The sequence below is a fragment of the Ictalurus furcatus genome, chromosome 16, assembly GCF_023375685.1.
Source record: "Ictalurus furcatus strain D&B chromosome 16, Billie_1.0, whole genome shotgun sequence".
NCBI lineage: Eukaryota > Metazoa > Chordata > Actinopteri > Siluriformes > Ictaluridae > Ictalurus > Ictalurus furcatus.
The window spans coordinates 10,244,978-10,251,688 of record NC_071270.1 but is presented as its reverse complement, the minus strand read 5'-3'; positions in this window follow the sequence as shown (position 1 = coordinate 10,251,688).

The window sequence follows — 6,711 nt, the reverse complement described above, 5'->3', positions numbered from 1 at the left end:
GTTCCCACTTCCGTTCAGGTACGTTCAGGCTTTGTCACGGCGTAATGAGGTGAATACCTCAATGCTAATTTGTTTGTTTTTATAGTTTTTGAGCGGCGCTGGTGGCGCGTGCATGGTGGTGCGTGCATTGTGGCGAATTGGCACCAGAGATCGCGTAAAGTGATAGCAACATTTAGCCGGTGGCTGAATGATGAGTATGTATGTCGAGCCGCGGTGCCTGTGAGTAATTATACAACTTCGCGTCTGGTGTTTGTTCAACCTAATGGTAAGTGCACCTCTCCCTTTTTCACATTGGGACTTGGTAAATTTAGGTTGACACTCTGATCTTTGTCTTAAGGTAAGAGTGCGGAGTTGAGCTAAGTCTTTAAGACGAACTCCTAGCCGAAGACACTACAGACCTTACAGTCTCCATGCTATAGTGGCCATAATTGTCATTTGTACTGTTTGCCATAATTCTGGTTCTGCTTGGGTGCTATCCACTGCCTCCATTTCTTGTGGTGGTGTCAGTGGTTCTTGGTGTTATAGCTACCATACCACAGTGTTTGTAATATTTGTCTTTCTGTGTCTTGTTGTTAGTGTTTGTATAATTTTGGGTTAACTGGTGTCTTCTTTCTCTCCAGGAGCCAGTGAGTCTTGGTGGGACAGGGGAGGCTAGCTGCATTTAGTCGGTGGTGTGCTTCACAGCGTGCTCAGTGTGCCAACACAACTTCCTTATGGTGCAGGTAGTGTGATTTTTGGTGTGACTTGCAGTGGGTTTGGATGACCTCCTGAGTTGTAGCTGGCCTGCCTTGTCCCTGCCAAGCCTGGGCCTGGAGAAGTCTTTAATTTTAAAACTCTTATTGTGTTTCATGGGAAAGTGATTTTATATTTTCATGTTAAGTTTTAAATGATGCTGAAGTGTCATAATAAAATATAATTTTTTATATTCATACTCATGTCTCACTCTCATGTTCCTTGCCCCAATTGGTGAAACTTATCTGTGTGCCTTTTGTTTGGGAGTATTTCCCTGGTTCTCCCCCAAGGTGGTGTAGTTGGATTTGCTGAATTTGGGATAAACGTCTCCCTCCAATTGGGAATATTGCCACATTCTGGTGTGGTCAGCAGGGTAGACGTCTTCCCTCCACTCGAGGGAATAACCGCCACATTTTCATCATGTAAACTGTCACTGATTTTAGAGTAGGTACTGGGCAGCTGTGGCTCAGGTGGTAGAGTGGGTTGTCCACTAATTGTAGGGTTGGTGGTTCAATTCCCGGCACACATGACTCCACATACCGAAGTGTCCTTGGGCAAGACACTGAATCCCAAGTTGCTCCCGATGGCAAGTTAGAGCCTTGCAAGGCAGCTCTGTTAACATTGGTGTGTGAGTGTGTGGGTGAATGAGACACAGTGTAAAGCACTTTGGATAAAAGCGCTATATAAATGCAAACCATTTACCATTTACTCACTCCAAGGCACTCCAAACTTAACAAAGACTGATCACCTCTGGAACAGTGTAGCAGCTGCCAAATGCTGGATGATGACTGTCATGTCATGATGACTGACCTGTTTTTATCCAGCATGTTGCAAAAACATGACAGCTGATTAATCAGTATTGAAAAGATTTCACATGATATCCTTCATTATTCTGCATCCTTTTCTCTAGCACTGAACTAGTTCTTAACAGGTAAAGCATCTGTAATCTTGTTGCAGCTTATGCTAACACACACAGGATAAAGATATAGCAGCAGTTTAACCTGCAGTCCAACATTTCTGCTACAATATATTTAGTAATATTTTATAAACTAAAGAGAGAGTATAACTAACTGACCCTTCATGACTGAGTACCAACCCCCAGTGTAGTTTCTGAAGGATCCTTAGCATTAGCATAATCTGTCATGCACCATAATGTTAACATTTACCATTATATCTTAAATGTGTCACGTACCGTGGGTGGAGATGGAAGCAGAATCAGGCAGAATAATCCAAGACAAAAAGACAAAGTTCGTGGTCGATAAACAGGTGAGGGTCAGGCGATCAGGCAAACAAACAAAACGGGGCTAGGCAGAAATCGAGGTCGGGGAGGAAACACTGGTCAAAGGTAATTTAGTAAATGCACGAGAAAAGGGCTTAGAGAATGGCTGAGAAACAAGTCAACAGAAAATTACTTTGCAAAGTCTCTACGTTTCCAACGTCTCTCTTATGCTATGGTCTGAGTGTGTTTGAACGGGATGCAGGTGTGTGTGATTAGAACTCCGTTTGCGTGTGTGGGAAGCGTAGTCCTCAGCAGCCATGTTTGTAGTTAGCGGTGCCTCCCAGGAAACCGAGTCGTGGATGGGCTGAGATATGACAAAATGGCACTTCAGTGCACTCAGTCCCCCTTATAAAATGTATAAATGTATAAAATGTGTTTCTGTATTTTAACAGGAACATATGTCTATATGTGTTCGTGAATATGTATAAGTTTCATGAATATGACATGAGCAGAACATAAGGAAAGATAATGTACTCTCCATGGCACTGTAGCAGCTAAACCATACAATGATAGCTTAGTTGTGCCTCCCCTTGGCTAGCAACAAACTAGCTTAGTCTTGTGTTAAAAGTTTTATATTTTATCAGTCTAGTCATCCTGCAAACAGTGATAACACCCGAGGCAGGTTTTATGATAAATCCTACTTTTTGTCCAATTTTCAATTAGCCCTTACAAGCAAGAAAAAAATTCATGTTAACAGTCTTACCCATTATGGGATAGTAAGCATACCTAACAATCTCTCCCTCTCTTTACCGCCCTCTTCCGCTCTCCTGTTGAGTCACACATGATATTATGGAGATGCCAGTGATCCTGACCCTTTCTGCCCTCCAGACCTGCCTGATCCATCCTGACGCCTTACCTCTAGATGGAGCGCTCATCAACTGGATGCTACATTCTACCACTGAGGATGACCCCAAACAGTGCAGCCTGGAGATTGCTGAGGATGGTGCCTCTTCATGACTGAGTGCCAACCCCCAGTGTAATTTCTGAAGGATCCTTAGGATTAGCATAATCTGTCATGCACCACAATGTTAACATTTTCTATTATATCTTAAATGGCACTTTATAAAAAACCATAATGAACTTCCTCCTGAGACTGGTTCTGCTCAAGGTTTCTTCCTCATATCATCTTAGGGAGCTTTTCCTGGCCTCCCTTGCCACTGGCTTGCTCATTAGGGATAAATTCACACAATTAAAACCTGTATCCTGTGTTTATATGTTTCTGTAGAGCTGCTTTGAGACAATGCCCATTGTTAAAAGCGCTATACAAATAAAATTGAATTGAAATTGAATATTTAGAAGTACATTTTTAAAGGTTTTTTTGTGGAGAAGAATCTGGGCTCAGCTCCATATGATTAACAGTTCAGCTAACGCCCGTGGTCTTTGTACTGTGCAAACTATTGTGTGTTTCTGTGTGTTTATCGCCAGACCCATACTGAGCCTTTGATCCGCATTCCTCATTTCATGGTTTTGATCCTGTTCTGTGCTCGTGTTTCTCGATTCTTTTCTAAGCCCAGTTTAAGTTGTTTGCTGATCGCCTGACCCCTCGCCTGTTTTGTGACTGTGATATTGCCCTACGTTTTGGATTTGTCTGCCTGTCTCTTTAATAAAAGCTTTAACTGCATTTGCGTCTGTCTCCAACCCTGTTACATGACAGAATACTTCGACTACAACATGGATGCAGCAGGAGAGTGAAGAGAGCATCACAACGGGATCTTTATGCCGACGTTTGATTCTGTGCAATTTCCTGAGTGGCTTAACCTGGACATTCCGGCTAGCTTTGAGGACTTCGAAAGCCCTCTGATGGGATTTTTCCTCCAGTGCCAATTTTATTTTGAGAGCCTGGTGAACCCCAAGCCCAAGGAGAGACAGTAGCTAGTGTTCATGTTATCCCGGTTTGTTGGTCTGGCTCACCAATGAGTGGAGCTCCTGATCACCACAGGAACCATAGGCCTAGGGAGTGCAGAGGAGTTCATCTTCCTCATGAGGGTGATCTATGAGAAGGAAAACTTTCAATTTAAATGAGAATTTTTTGGGGGCGGGCCAGCCTGATAGATGAGCCTGCAAGACCATTCACCAGCTACTATGAGAAAGGTGACAGGGCAGCCTCCAAGGTGGTCTCCCCTGCAGAGCTCCAGCCAGAGGTAACGTGGTGACCTCATCCCCAGAGCTCCAGCCTGAGACCCACGAGGTGGTCTCCCCTGCAGAGCTCCAGCTGGAAGTCAACGTGGCAACCTCATATTCTGAGCTCCAGTGTGAGACCGATGAAGTATCCAGCCATGATCCTGATCAACAAGGTGACCTCCCAGGTTCAGTTCCAGTTAGAGGTTGACAGCACAGCCTACCAAGTCCTTTTCATATCAGAGGCCGACAAACCGGCCTGCCAAGTCATGTTCACGCTTGAGGCTGACGATGTGACCTATCAAGCCATGTTCCTGCCAGAGGCTAATGAGGTGGCCTCCCAAGCCTTGTTCCTGCCAGAGGCCGATGTCACGGCCTCCCATGCCATGTTCCTGTCTGGGGTTGACGTCATGGTCTCCCATGCCATGTTCCTGCCTGAGGCCGACAACACAGCTTGCCAAGTCCTGTTCATGCCTGAGGCCGACGAGACGGACTACCAAGTCCTGTTCCTGCCCAAGGCTGACAAGACAGCCCACCAAGCCATGTTCCAACCAGAGGCTGACAAGATGGCCCACCAAGCTCTGCTCACACCTGAGGCTGATGACACAGCTTCCCAAGCCTGGTTCCTGTCTAAGAACTACAGCAATCATGGCCCAGCCCAGCCATCTGACCCCAGCGAGCCTGTCACTGACTCACCACCTGCGTTCCACCTGTATGCCCCATTACTAAGACAATGCCTGCCTTGGGATTATGAGTTCTGTGTAGACATTTTGCACAGAGGGCCAGGACTGCTTGGGGGTAGTACTCCAAAAATCAGATTCTGCATGCTGCTAACGGTTTAAAATTCAAAGAGAAGTGTCATGCCTAAAAAAATTCTCTCTTTCCTTCACAAAGATATAATATTAATCACCATTTACTAAGCAAAATGTTTGGTAATTGTTGTAAATTGCCCTTTTGCTGGCAGATATTTGCCATTGATGTATGACAAATAAAATCAAAGATAATAAAATTCAGATGTCGATTCATTTACTTAAGTAAAATGTTTGATACATTTAGTAAATTTCCCTTATTATATCCAAACGGCATATATCTCAACAAAAATAAAATAACAGAAAGTTATCTGGATTCCAGAGTACCACATCTTCACAACGTTCTCAATGGTAGTAGTTAGTGACTTTTTTTGAGGACGTGGACACAAGGTTTCTGGACTGTTAGCCAAGATTATAAAAAATGGAACATTACCAAGACATGGTCACAACGTTGTCATAAAGTAATGTCATGCTGACGAAGAGAGATTAACTGGCAACATCATCAGAATGCACTTTGTTTGCTGGGCAGCTTTCAAAAGTGTGCACACCTTTTATAATTGGGAATGTTCACTACTAAGAACAGGATGTCCCTCTAATGTTGATGAGAATATCAGGAGAAATGGGTAAGGGAGGCTGCCAAGAGGCCAACAGCAACATTAAAAGAAGTGCTGTGAGCCACATTCTAACGGACTCTTCACCCTCCTGCCATCTGGCAGAAGGTACAGGAGCATCCGTGCCACCACCAGTAGAATCTGCAACAGTTTCTTCCCAGTCCGATAACTACTGCTACTACTACTACCCTGCTGCCTCCCAATGCACACCTGGGCTAGCCAAACACTTAACCCAGTATGCACATCGCACTTTACAAAGCTGCATCAGTCACTTTATTTTATGGAACTCGTTTTTGCTGAGAATATTGCTACTATACTTATTACTGCTACATTATACAATAGTTTACAGTTTACAGACTATGTTCTGTGTATTTATTGTCTGGCACTTCTGTGTATTTATTGATCCACACTGTTGTATGTTGCACTTTATGTAGTCTTGCGTACTGTTCACTGTTGCACCATGGTCCTGAAGGAATAACAATGTATACAAGCTTTATAGAGGAATAACAATGAAAACCCACTTGACTTGACTTGACTTGAATTACTGGATATGACTGTATGTTTGTTGTGAGAAACGTCTGAGTTGTTCAATTGGCAAATGAAAAATATGAAAGATAAAAAAGACTTTGACTGAATTTTACAACCCTGTTAATGATTTATTAATTGATTAATGATTTACTGTAATGCAGCTTTTGCTACCGCTTTATAGTTATGCTTTGTGTGTGTGTGTGTGTGTGTGTGTTTGTCTGTCTGTGTGTCTGTGTGTGTGTCTGTGTGTTTGTGTGTGCGCGCTTTTTTGTTTTGCTCAGGAGACTCAGGGGACAATGCTGATATGTGCAAAAAAAATTTGCCCCCACCATGCACATAAAATTGACATCTGTGTGTCCAGGTGTGTGTCACATGTGCTCACTAACCCCCCTGTAGTCTGGAACTGGTATAACACCATAGATGGAAGAACACACACAGCACACACTTATCACGTCTAATGTGCATGTGCCAAACTTGTTATTAGTAGCATTAAAAGCAGGCCTGCTAGAACTGGATATGTGCATATTTGTGGCACATGCACATTATAAGCCACAGAACAGTTTTTTCACACCATTTTGTGCAAACTCTAGAGACTGTTGTGTATGTGAAAATCCCAGGAGATCAGCAGTTTTTG